Here is a 14,132-nt window from a genome sequence, read left to right as displayed (position 1 = left end):
GATATTCCACTCTTTCAGTGAGTGCTTAGGTGCTGGGATGATATTTTTAAAACACTGTTATGAAAAGCCACAGCAACATGGGGTCGATTTCTTCTCCCCCCGGGTCATCCCTGTATTGTTGGCCAATGTCCTGCTGTATCCATGGTAGATACCGTTGTAACTGAAATTCCATACCAACAAAAGGGAACAGATTCCATCTAGATCTAGGGACTCTCAGTGGCTCATCTGAGTGACTCCCAGTTATTAATGGGTTTATCTTCACAGCGTCCCTGGGTTCCCCATTTTACAGATGAGTTACTGAGGTAGATGAGGGCCTGGAATACACTAAAAATGTAGATTGACAAACCCACACTCCTGGGCACAGTAACCTTGCTGAATGGCCCTTGGAGTAGACACAGCTAGGCCAACAGAAGCATTCATGCTACCACTGCTGAGGGAGGTGGATTGTCTGCAGTAATGCAGAAACCCTTCCATCACTGTAGGGTGCAGCTACACTATGGGTTTGCTGCAAGATAGCTACAGCAGCACAGCAGCCCCTATGGTGAAGACAAGCCCTAACTGACTTGCCCTGGGCAAAATCGAAAATCGATGACCAAGCCAGGAATTGGACCTTGGTTTCTGGAGCTCTAGGCCAATGCTCTGCTGTCAGGACCTAGATGGAGACATGGGCCCAGATCTTCAAAGATGCCACACCTCTTGATTTCAATACGAGTTAGGTGCCTAAATATTTTTCAGGATCTGGACCCTGATCTTACATTTAGCCAGTGTGAGGCCTAGTGAAGGAATTACTGACAAGTTGCTGGTGAGCACAATTATGTCATGAGCTCCCATATCTAGCATCCTCAATAATAGGGTAAGCAATAAAATGGCCACCACCTCTATATTTACTTGCACCTCCACAGGTACCAAGAGGTGGGGTACGTTCTTCAGTGGAACGCCTTATCCCTTAGTCCACACAAGAACTCACCCCACCTCCCTTCCTTCAGCAGGTCCCCTTATCCTGCTTTCCTAATGGGGGAGACATTATCTGTGTGAGGTCTCCCAGCCAGATCCACTCTGACAGGAGAAGGTAGAAGCCTGAGGGGAGCAGGTAAGCTGGGAGATGCCTCTGGCCAGATTCCTTTAGAGAGGCCATGAGCAGTGCATGCTGGAGGAGGTCTGAGTCACTCCATCTTCCCTCAGGAGCCAATGGCAAGAAACCACCGGAAAAATCAAGAAAAAGGACAAGAGAAGTGGCTGACAGAAAAAATGCAGAAAGAGACCAGCAAAAGAGCTGCCCTCATCCATCAGCCATTGCTAGGTAAGATGGTTGAGCTCAGGAACCAAAGGAGTCTAAGAGGTGCCATTGGTGTTTGAGTCACCACTGACTCACTGAGAACTCTCCAGGACTCAGAGGGGCGAGTCTTTGCTCATTTGTCTAGTCCAGAAGGGTCAGAGTCACTTATGCAGTAGAGGGCGTGAACAAGAGGCTGACTCACAAGCAAGCCTGTTGCACAGGGGGTCAGGACTGAGGTGGGCTCAAGGTTAAACACGCCGTTTACTCCAGAAAGCACCCAAAGCAATGCCTGTGGAATGGGCTCTGGTGGACTGGAAGCAGGAGGATTGAGAGAGAAGAACCGGCCTCTCCCCTACACAACGCAAGGGCCGGCCTGGCGGAAAAGAACACAGCAGGCAGGGCCAGGCCAAAGGCAAACGCAGGAGAAGAGGATGTTGAGGAAAGCGTTAGCCCCAGCAGCCAACCCACTGAGAGCAGCAGTGTAGGCCGGACCCTAACTGTAACAGAGGCCGCACAGCACCACATGCATATATATCCTTGTGTCAGGGAAGGCCTCAGACACCAGCTGCTTGGTCGCTGGCCTAGTCATTGTATGCCAAGGCCAGCAGTAATGTCTCTGATATCTGGCCTCTAGCGCTCTGGTTTGGCTAAGCGTGTGTGGGACTGGGTAGCCCTGGCTTCCCTTAAGTCTGCCTTTATCATGACAGTGCATTCTGGAGGCCTTTGCACATCGTTCCATCCTGGGATGGAGATTGGCAAACACTAGGAATGTAAAAGGTTAACCTGTTAACCAGTTACATCGCATCGTGAGCTTACCGGGTGGCAGGCTGTGCAGGAGCAGCCCCCAGCCCATGGGTTCCTGGTTAACTGGTTAACTTAACATTTAACTGGTTAACTTTTTTAAAACAGGATTTTAAATCCCCAGCAGACACGGGATCCCTTTGTGGGATACGGATGAAGACCGGGTACACGCCAGGGGCAAAGTCACTGTACTGCATCTCCTCAGTGTGAAAATGTGAAAGAAGCAGCCACAGAGATTCAGACAAGATCCTCAACGTTATTTACACTCCCATTGGCCATTGAAAACAGTTGGCGGGGGTGGGACCTTGTGTCTTCACCCTTCAGCGAGGGGATTGCACTGTCCATGGCCATAGGTAGGTGCACAGGCTGCAGGACCCCACAGATGGGATACTGTCCTGTGTCAAACACTTTGAGGTTTCCAAGTCTTTTCACTACAGTTTGAGAAGGGTGAGCTGAGCAGGCTCTGCCAGGAAACAAGCTACAAAAGCCGAAACAGCTGACATCAGGCTGCTTCCCGCGTTGCAGCCCAGACGGGCCCTTCGGCTGGATGTGTTAGAACAGCTGAAAGACAGTAATGGAATTACACTGACCACGCCACAGAAGTGGATCTGTGAGTCAGGCAGCTCTCTAGCTAGAGGGGAACTGTCATTGTCATTACTGAAATCTCCCCAGGCCACATTTTTTCCAGGAAGAGATGGCAGCTCTCCCAGGGTGTGCTCAGCTATGCTCAATTCCAATTTCAAATGTCTGAGCAGTTACGAAAAGGTAATTCTGTCCTTGTCAGTTCATCACGGTCAAGCTTCTAGAGGAAGAAATGATTGTGCTATGCAGATCACACTCTTAATGAGTAGTGCCAGCATGAAGGACACAGTGGTGTACTTGATTTCTATGTGGTGAAACCCAGGCATGTCAGTGTGGGCAAGACCTTGATAATGGATTTTCTGCTCCCTCCTTCCATGCTGTAGAATGAACCTCAGCCTTTGGTTGCAGCAATACTGAACATCTCCAACCACTCAGAGGAATCAGGGATGAAGTTAGGGTATTTTATCAGTGCCATTTGTTTATGGACACTGTAAACACCAGTCTTTGAACAGAGGCAGTGATCAACAGCAGGCAGGAAAACCAGTCAGCCCACATGCCAATGCTCAGTTCTACCCCAGGAATTCACTTTTGTTAGTTAAACTAGAAGACTTACCCAGCATTGCACAGGTCCTTTAGGGCAGGGGACTAGGGATGTGGAAGGGTGCAGGAGTTAGGTTTGGGGGTGAAGCTGCTCCCGGGGATTTAGTATGCAGTTCTTGCTGCCCCCTGGTGGTCCTTCTGGGGTATAACTATCCCCCATGCTTGTTGCTGTCCTGTGGTCATTTGTGAGTATAATTGTCCCTGCTATCACATCCCTCCCTTTCCACTTGATGAGAAACAATCACATTCCATGCTCATCCTGTTACCCTGGCACAACCAAACTTATTAACCTTGCTTTCAGTTATGATAAGAAGGAACTGCATATTAAATTTGGTAGTCTTCCCACTTACTATTCAGGAAGAGTTCTTGAACAAATGGACTTACAGACGAACAGACAGACCAATACACAATCTCTCTCAAATATATAATAGATTGTTCTCTGCCTTAAACTACCTTGCTGTTTGCAACAACTTTTCCCAAAGAGTCCATATTCCCACATTGACAGCACATTTCTCTGAAGACTGAACATTTGCTCACACACTGGGAAAAAGCACATGTAAAATTATGTATGAGTGCCACACTAGAATTGGGTAAGGGACAAAAGGTGGGTTCAAAAGATACATTTATCCCTTCCCACTTGGATTTGCACCACATGCTCCTTGGCTACGTATACACTGGCATGATTTTCCGAAAATGCTTTTAATGGAAAACTTTTCCGTTAAAAGCATTTTTGGAAAAGCACGTCTAGATTGGCAGGGTGCTTTTCCACAAAAGCACTTTTTGTGGAAAAGCGTCCGTGGCCAATCTAGATGCGGTTTTCCGCAAAAAAGCCCCGATCGCCATTTTCGCAATCGGGGTTTTTTTGCGGAAAACAGTACTGTGCTGTCTACACTGGCCCTTTTGCGCAAAAGTTTTTTGGAAAAAGACTTTTGCCCAAAAGGGAGCAGCATAGTATTTCCGGAAAAGCACTGATGATCTTACATGAGATCGTCAGTGCTTTTCCGGAAATTCAAGCGGCCAGTGTAGGCAGCTGGCAAGTTTTTCGCAAAAACAGATGATTTTGCAGAAAAACTTGCCAGTCTAGACACAGCCCTTGAGTATACCAAAGAGTCTGGGCTAGAAAGCAGTGTAACCTCACGTGTTTTAGAATCAAAGAGGCAAAACCATATGTCTAAGAATGGCCATACTGGGTCAGAGCAATGATCCATCTAGCCCAGTATCTGCCCACAGTGGCCAAAGCCAGGTGCTTTATGGGGAATGAACACAACAGGGAATCATCAAAGTGATCCCTTTCTTGTTGCGCAGTCAGAAGCCGAGGGACACCCAAAGCATGGGTCTACATCCCTGGCCATCTTGTCTAATAACCCTTGATGGACCTGTCCTCCATGAGCTTATCTAATTCTTTTTTGGAACCCAGTTCTACTTTTGGCCTTCACAACAGCCCCTGGTAATGAGTTCACAGGTGTGTTGTGTGAAGAAATGCTTCCTTGTAGGTGCTTTAAATCTGCAACCTCTTAATTTCATTGGATGGTCCCTGTTTTTTGTGTTATGTGGAGGAATAAATAACTCTTCTGTATTCACTTTCTCCACACCAGCGACCTCCATATCCAGCTTTGTCATCCCCTTTCCATCCAGAAGTTGTTCACTTTGGTTGCCTTTCTCTGTACCTTTTCCAATTCTAATATATCTTTTTAGAGATGGGACAAACAAAATGGGCATACCATGGATGTATACAGTGTCATTAGGATATTTATTGTCTTATTATTTGCTGTCTAAATAGTCTGGTTTCTCTTCAGACCATACACATCTTGCACTGTGCTGTCTAAACAGCCAACAAAACTTGAATGCAGCCAGAGCATTCAGCAACACCTCCCTCTTCTATCACTGGATACAAGTGGCCCTACCTCCCAAAAGAACACTTTGTTCCGGTTCTTTTCCACAGCCTCGTGCTCCTACCAGCACCTGTGACCCACCTGACAACGGAGGGGAAAACACTTGCACTGCAATTTTATATTGGGAACTGTGTTTCTGCAACAATTCGTGTGACCTATCCTCCAGTAGCACTGCCAACTCTTGCTGTTCCACCACAAGCCACATGAGATGGGATGTCTTTCAGAAAGTTCAAGTGCCTAGAATCATGTGACAAGGTGAGCCACTCAGCTGCCTTTTTAAATAAAGGACATTTCTAGACCAGCAAAGCTTAAAACATGACACAGGCGCATCTGAATGGTTGAAAAATCAGAAAATGAATAAAGTGAGCACCAATTTCTTAAAAATTCATCATTTTAAAGCCAATGTCAAGATTTTCAGGGGCCTGACCCATGATTTCTTAATGCGAAGAGTTGGCAATTCCTAAGTGACAGAACCCACTCAGAATAGCTTGGACCTGTATCAGATATTGGATACTCAAAGTGATAACAATACTGAGTTCTTGCCTGGACCTTTTCATCCACAAATTTCAAAGTGCTTTACAGTGGAGGTCACTATCATGTTATGGAAGGGGGGACTGAGGCAGGAAGTGACATGACTTGATAATTGAAGGTGTATACCTTATCCAAGGTATATTGGGCCAACGCTCCCATTGGATTCATTATTTAGAGTCTGGTCTTTGTTACGCAGAGTGGAACTAGCTGGATGCTCTTAACCTAGTGAAACCCAGAGGCACTGAGACAGGAGAGGGACATCTGCTCTGCAGCCTTAGCTAAGGGTCAGTCAGCTTTTAGCATTATACAGTGCCAGGCGTACTAGGAGTGATATTTTCACCTTATACCGCCTGGCCTATCTGAGACATTGACAGAAGCAATTTCAGACTCACTGATAGTAATTCAGCCTTAAAGAAAATGTGAGGGGGGGGGGGAAACCCCAGTACCTTTGGTCAGTTGGATCAGCTGTTAACATGTTGAGTGTTGTGGGGGAGAGCTTCCTATATCAATGCTCTGCAGGCTTCTCCTGTGCCTTTTATGGACAAGGTTCCATCCCTCATCCCAGGCCGACTGAGTAGCAGACTTCAAAGCAGCTGCTTGTAGTTCCCAGATGAGGGGGGCCTTTCTATGTCTCAGGACTTCTCTGCACACCAGCTGGCCATGGCTCATCAGCTGGGAACACTGTAGCACAGTGAACCTCTCCCTTCAGACATGACACCACTCTCATGCCAGCAGCAGGAAGGGCAGGACACCTGACGAACCCGTGGGTAGAAAGAGCTGGCTGCTTGCTGATCCCCTTGCTTGAATCTCTAGAAAGGCTCAAAAGACTCAAATCAAAGGGGAGAATCTGGCCCTCAGAGTGGAATTGACACATGATTATAGCAGCAAGCTGAACACACAGATGAACTGCTAGTATCGCCGGGGTGAAGGAAATAGATTTGGTTTTTTACTAGGAGCTTGGCTCCATTGCCCCCCATGACATTGTTTTGCTGGGCCAGCAGCCTGCTTGTGTTTAGAAGGCTGCAGAAGAGAGAGAGAGAGAGAGAGAGAGAGAGTGTCCAGGACTTTAACTGAGGGCAGGGAATGTAAAAATACAGTCAAATAGAGCTAAAAAATGGAGGTTGTAGCAGCCTGGCTTGTTATTTCTGTTTCTGAGTTAATGGATTGGACACATAGCTGGCTTCTGAGCCACTGCACCATTCCCTGCAAATCTCTTGTTTTCTGACTGCAACTATCCAAATGGAATTCTGAAGCCTTAAAAGTTCCTTCCTCTCTCCAGGAAAAGAGCGATTTGGGGGTTATTTGTGCAGGACCTCAGTGTTATTTAGTGCAACTCCCCCCACAGTGCACACAAACACCCTTAATGCTCCAGATTTGTAAATACAAAATTCTGGCAGTTGCCTCAGTGATGAAAAACATGACAAAGTCAAGGGCAGAGTCTTACAAAATACCCCTGTATTCCTATAACACACACCTAAAAGCTTGTTTTTCTTTTAGATGGTTCTATGGAGAACACACATGCAGCTAAATCAGTGGTTCTCAAAGTGTGGTCTGTGGACCATTCTGCCTGTGAGCCATGGGCTCAGGACTCCAGCCCTGCCCACCGTGTAAGACTGGTGTACCAGCGCCAGCTTCCCACTGCAGGGGGTCAGTGAGGTTGAGCCTCACAAGGGAAGGAAGTGACTGGGGAGATGGAAGCATATGGAATTGCTCGTGTGGAGGCTTTCTCCTCCGCTCCCATTGGCTCAGCCCACTCCTGCATCCAACCTCCCTCCCAGACTCTGCACCACCACCTCCTCTTGCACCCATTTTGTCACCATGGATGGTTGGCTGGTGAGCCACAGAAAGGTCTTCATTGGACAGAGCAGGCCAAAAAGTTTGAGAACAACTGAGCTACAACCTGGGCTGATGTCAATTGTGATAGGATCATCAATTGACCTCTGACAATTTATTCCAACAGTGGATCTGATTCATGCTTTATAGACACCAATAAGAAACTGATGACAAAATACTTGTATAATTTGTGGCACTCCCTTTAAGACTCCTTGCTGGACTTCGTCCACATTTTAAATCAAGCCACTAATGTGCCGCTAAAAACAGACTTGTTTTGTTGGGTAGACCTTGAACAATCTGGGGAACTGGACTTTATTGTTCAGGGAGGAGAATAAGCCATTTAATGGAAGTTCCAATAGAAAATTTTGGAAGGTTAATTCAGCTTCCTACCAGGTAAATGATAAATCCCTTTCAGTAATCATTGAAATGCTCCTCCTTAAGACTGTGTGTGAAGGTCAACTGAGTTATGTCTCCAATTAATCCCCACGAATCTCCAAGTGTAAAAGAGACAAAACTAATCACACCCATAAAACCACACTTCTCCAGTTCTCAGACACAGTCCTTCCCCAGAGGTCAGTAATCTAGGATTATGCACAGCATGGTGCAAGCCAAAATCCCATTTCAAGCAGAAGATGTTATTTTTATCAGTGTATTTAAAACTAAATCAAGCAGCAGAAGAATTTCTCATAGGATAGGTTTTCTTTTTAAAAAAGAGTATTCTGGCTACAACTCTCAGGTAAAAGATATAACAAGATGTCAAGTTGCCCTCAGTTTAAGGACAGTTGTAAGTGTGAGTCTAGTTTATGCCCAGTATTTTTGTTGTTATAAGAGATTCACGATAGTGATGAAGTAGAAGATTTGATGGTATGTGAACCTGAAAGGAGAAGCCATCCCTCACAATGACATATTGATGAGTGGTCTAATTGGTTCTTTTGCTAATGAATGTGCAGTTTTAAAATGTATTTAATTGAGATATGACATGAAGAGAAAGAGGGTGTGATTGCCACACAAAAAAAGAAATTCTTTCTTACATATATGGTAACAAATCTGAGGCCACCACAGAGCCTTCTATTACTTCCTGTGCTTCGCACCAGGGATAGAACTGCAAAAGGACCCTGCCCACCCATGTAAGCTAACAGGGACAGAGGGGAGCCGTTCCGTGTGTCTCCCATGCCGGGCTCCTGCATGTTAGAATGTTGAACATATTCTTCTCTAAATGAACAAAGCACCTGAAATCCACTGGAGTTCAACTTTCACCTCTTACAGCATTCCAAAAACTCTGGCCACACACACTTCCCAAGGAGTCCTATTTTTGCACCAAAAGGTTGCACGCTGTGGTGCTATATGGAAACAGACAAAGAAGGATATCTAGGTAAGTACATACTGGGTCAGACCAAAGGTCCATCTAGTCCAGTCATCGTACAGTGTCCAATGTCCTCAGGTGCCCCAGAAGGAATGAACAGAACCAGTAATTATCAAGTGATCCCTCCCCTGTCACTCAGCTGTTGACAAAGAGAGGCTAGGGACACCATTCCTATCCATCCTGGCTCATAACCATTGATGGACCCTCCCTCCATGAATTTATCTAGCTCTTTTTTGAACGCTGTTAAAGTCCTGGTCTGCACAACGTCCTCTGGCAAGGAGTTACACAGGTTGACTGTGCACTGCATGAAGAAAAAACTTCCTTTTATTTGTTTTAAACCTGCTATCTATTCAGTGGGGAGACAGCAGGATCTGTGGAGTTTCATAGGACCCCAGGCTGGCACTAATATAAACGATGATTGTTTTAATAACTCTAGACAAGAGACCAGATTCTCTGCCTGAGTTCCATCACAGCTGGAGGCCTCTGAGAGTGGGAACTGTGTTTGGAAAGGAGTCAGAGTAACCCCTGTTTTGTAGGGACCTTGAAGCCGATTTACACAATGCACAAAGCAACTATGTGCATGACAGGGAACAATTATATCACTGCATCTCCTCAGCAGCTCACCAGGTGGGTCTAGCTGGAGATGAAAGCTGCTCCTAGCCAGGCAGAAGGCAACAGAGATGTTGTTGCTGGGTTCCCCCAGGGAGTGAATTCTCCTTGTCAGCAGCTGCTCTTCAGATACAAAGAGGTGCCAATTTGCACTCACCGGGGGTATTCAAGCCCTGCTTGCCTGTCTGAACCACCTGAGAGTTGTAGTGGATCCTTTGTAGAAGGAGGTGGGAAGAGACCCAGAGGGGTGCTTAGCAACTGACAGTTTCTTTTCCTGATTTGTTTATTTAAGCAAAGCAAATTCATTCTAATTAGAAATCTTTATGCCAACGCGTTGCACTGCATTTTGGGCTGCCCGCTTTCCCTCCCCCTGCCCCATGCACTTAATCAATGTATATCTGAGCTTTTAGCATCTGTGAATGTATTCAGCAATTCCTATTAAATTCGGGCTTCTTGCAAAGAGGAGCTGGGAGAATGGAATGGGAAAGAGCAGTGTGCATTAGAGAATCGCTGTGAGTTGCTACAGAGCAGCACTGTCCAAAATTAAGTAGCTGAAAAAACATCACTTTAGAGCATTTGGCAATTATAGCCAGGCAGCCAGCGATGCTCGGGCTGCATGGATTATGCACTTTGGAAAATGAGCATGTCCAGGAATGCTAATCCAGGAGGGTTCAACCCATATCAGCTGACTTCCTGGCACGCGCGCACACACACACACACACACACACCCCCCATAGCAGCAGATTGTGGGTTGTGCCCACGAAAGCTCATGGTGCCATCTGCGTTTTTATTAGTCTCTAAGGTGCTGCAGGACCATTCGTTGTTTTTAAGTTTTTTCAGAAAATGTGGAGACACAGATCTGGATCCAAATTTAGTCACTCACCTCCAATTATCAGCTCTGTCAAGATTGTGCCAGAAGTTTTCTCTCCTCACTAATAAGTGCCTTTAACTTTAGCAAGCCAATGCAAGCAGCTGGACTGGTGGCCAGGCCCTGATGCAACCTCAAATCTTGTGAAGCAAGGAGTGTGTCTAGCCATATAAAACATATGCATGCACTAGCCAATCTGTTCCCTTACTACACCCCAGGGTAACATGTTAATGCTCCCAACCTGGTCATTAACACAACAGCTGCCAGTCGCTAAAGAGGAGTCCAGGGGTGACTCTGATACCTCATTTGCACCAACTTTCCATTCACTTCAAAGGAGTTACTCCAGACTGACACCATTCTGAGAACAGAATCAGGCTGCTAGCAAATTAATACAAGGCCTGACGAAGATCAGAAATGGAAACTGTTTGTTCGCCATCAGAAAAGTTGATCCTGTGAAATGTGAAATTGCACATCTCTGCCAACATGCCTCCGCTCGCATTACAGACTGTGCTTCTGGAGGTGTTATTCTACTTCCCCACTGCAAAGTGGGAGGAAACTAGTCACTTTTCTACTGAGCAGTGAGAGTGGGTTCCAGCTCCGGCTGTAGCACATGGGTAAGTTGCAGGGCCTGTGGTGAACTGGGGACGGCAAATGGCAGAGAACATGAAACCCCTTGATTCCTAGTTGGCAGCAATTGATTAAGGCTAAAAACGTTGGCGTGGACTATACACACAAGACCTGAAACTAGAGTTGCCAGATGGTTTCAAAAAAAATACCAGTCACACTTGACATAACATTGCAATCAACATTCCATCTTAGTTAGAAAAGACCCGACATTTCTATTTTCGCAATTTGTTTCCTGAACAGAAAGCTCAAATACTGGACTGTCCAGTTCAAAACCGGACACCTGGCCACCCTACCTGAAACACATTCTCTGTGTGGAGAACAACTGTAACATCGCAGAAACAGTCTCAGAGCAGCCCGAACCACCGGAGCTTGCCTTAGTGCTTCTTGGACTAGCCCTGGCTACAGTGCCACCTCCTGCAGCTCTGTCTCAGGCAAACCTACTCTTGAAGTCAAAGGAAATCTGGACTGGAGTGAAAACAGCAGCACTTCACCCTTTCGGAGAAGATGCCCCACATCTCAGGCCCTTGCTGGGAACAAAGAGGGCCAGGGGTTGTATATGATTTTCTGGGGACCTTGAATGCAGAATGCAAAAGACAAGGCAAGTGGCCAAGACATTTAACACTATACTTGACACATAGAGACAACCTAGTATTTGCAGAGTGTGAAAAAGATCTTCTTCTTCACATTTCTATGAGACTGTGGTTTTTGGCTCCCTGGACCCTTCCCAACATGGTTTTTGTCCTTTTCTGAGCACCGAACTGCATTTGTCATAAATGCAAACCCAGAATAACAAGAGGCTAAAATTGAGGGATAGCAGATGAATGGAGAACCAGCCCGTCATTCACCATTCAGCTTGCCAAGCTGCTGTTTTCAGTAACCCTTCAAACAGGGCTGCCTATTTAAAAACCAGCTCAGAAAAACGCCTGTACAACTTAGAGGGAAAGACTCTGATGAGCACCAGAGCAAAGGGATTAAGTTGGGGATGATGCTTCCAGAGAGGTGGCCCCTGTAGGTCCGTGTTCATGATTTGTTAAAATAACTGGACCAGAGTAAACTAGCAGGTGGAGAGTTTACAGCTGCCAGTGGTGCAAGAAGGAGCGATACGAACTGGAGGGGTCACTGGAATGTAGCAGATATATCTCATGCTTCCAGCCAGTTTTTTAAACAGCTCTGCCCTCTGCTCTAGAATGTACCACCCTCCCACCTCACCTCAGTCTTCTCCCCTCTCCAAAGTTTGCCCAAATATTTTTGTTTGAACCATGAATGTACTTACTCATTTGCAGAGACACTTCACTACATCGTGCCTGGCTGGAAGACGCGTAGGCTTCCTTTTATTTATTTTTTAATCTTCAGCTCAAGGTAACCTTCATGTTGTTATCTGACTGCCCTGTCACCCTTTTTTCTCTACATACATGTTACAAATATATTAAGAAGCTGTCAGCTCCAGATGCAGAATGAATCAGGAAAGTTCATTTGGAAGGATAAGCAGCTTTCTCCCAATTTCCCATGCTGCGAATGTTCCTGCACATAGTATAGGAGAGAGATTGTTTCCTCCTTCCATCCCCCCCCCTTCTCCAAGTCTAGGAGCCCTTTTGAAACCAGCAGAATATGGTGAGAAATCACTGTCAATAATAGAATTATTAACACCTCCTTGCAAAGGATCTTTAACCTCTTCTGAGCCGGGGTGCTCACAGGAATTGGTTTATAACTTCATTGCACAGACAGCATGAAACACTCACTATAGATTAACAGAAAATTTGTCTCTTTGCTTTTCCCCATTCCTAGCTTGGAGACATAGAAACAGATTCTGGGGTCATGTCCAGCATGGGGGCAGGAGGCAGGGTTTTTTTAGGGGGACAACAATGAGTGGAAATGCAATTGTCTGCTCATCCTTTGTCACACTCTGTATTTTTAATAAGGTCCTTAAAGCGTCTCCCATATGGCAAATGGGGGAAGATAACAGAGCAGATTCCTCATTCCAAGGAGCAGTTTATTGGCAAAGTGAAACTTTGTCAATAATCCTCTGGCCCTGGTAATCGCTGTAACCCGTTCTCTCCTGCTTCTCCCCAGTAGCCTTATAGACATCACTTTTTGCAAAGAATCTGCTGTTTACTTGCTTTCAGCATGAAACAACTAAAATAAGCCACCTTCTCCAGCAGCCCTAGCACAATAGCCCCCAGTGCTACTCGCTTTGCTCCCCTCTTACCTGAGCAATGTGCAGTCCCTTCAAAACTCCATAGAGGTCAGGGTCAGGATTCTTCCCTCCGGGTTAAGTCTGCAGCTGCTTCGTGTGCTCCCTTGGTCCTTCCAACAGTGTAGTACAGGATCTGCCTTTCTTAACAGGACCCTCTCCTCTAGCAGGTCTCCTCCCCCTTGCCACCCTGGTCAGAAGGGCATTTGCTTTGCCTTCCACCAAGGCACCAGCTTGTGTTGGAGGGGGAGAACATCCCCCCCAAATGCAGTAGCCCCAGCCTGAGCGTGTGTGTGTCTCCGAGTCCTCCTCTCCAGAAAGGATGGCAGTGCTAAAGTCACTGCAATTCCCCCTCATGCAACCTAGAAGGAGGCTTCCCAGAAGCTCTGTCCATCCTGTGACTCCTGCTTTCTGCCCAGGATGCTTTACATGCCAGCCACTGCCTCTAATATCCCTGGCTGGTGGGGGAGAGGGGGAAACCCTTGTCCTGTAGCTAGGATTCCAGCTCCTGATGCGGCTGAGGCGTCCTGATCTCCGTTACTTAACATCTCTATCCAGCTCTCCTTGCTGCAGCTCTGCTTCGCCGCACGCTGCTATTCACAGGCCTACAGCACTGCCTACTGCTTAACTCCTTAATTGCCATCTCTCCACTTTCGTAAGGGGGTAGCCGGTGCTTCGAGATTTCTCTCCCCCCCCCCCCCCCACCTGCCACCTTCTGCTTATTCACATCCCTCCACCCCCGAAAAAGCTCAGCCAGGCAGACAGCATTAAAAAGCTCACTGTGAAGGCACAGTCACAGCGGGAAAATGCTCCCTAGACCTGAGCCAGGCACACAGCAAAAAGCAGCCAGGGCAGAGCTGGTAGGGAACCAAAGGGAACCAAAAGTGGGTTGGAGTTAGCAGCAGCTGCCTGCGATTATTATCAGTAGTACTGTCATGCTTGGGGGCTCTAATTATACC

General features: G+C 46.6%; 1 protein-coding gene across 3 annotated transcripts in view; it reads right to left on the bottom strand.

Annotated features, from left to right (window-relative positions):
• WSCD2 (WSC domain containing 2) overlaps window positions 1–13,867 on the bottom strand; it is a 229,759-nt gene extending 215,892 nt beyond the window's left edge. The window contains exon 1 of one of the 3 annotated variants that reach the window (XM_075898761.1): window positions 13,189–13,867. The gene's annotated coding sequence lies outside the window, so the exon portion shown is untranslated. Of the gene's footprint in view, window positions 1–12,255; window positions 12,483–13,188 lie in introns of those variants that run through there. The other 2 variants (XM_014572916.3, XM_075898762.1) reach the window with 2 other exon arrangements.
• Window positions 13,868–14,132: the final 265 nt, after the last annotated feature.

The sequence above is a fragment of the Pelodiscus sinensis genome, chromosome 15, assembly GCF_049634645.1.
Source record: "Pelodiscus sinensis isolate JC-2024 chromosome 15, ASM4963464v1, whole genome shotgun sequence".
NCBI lineage: Eukaryota > Metazoa > Chordata > Testudines > Trionychidae > Pelodiscus > Pelodiscus sinensis.
This window is presented reverse-complemented; position numbering and strand designations above follow the sequence as displayed.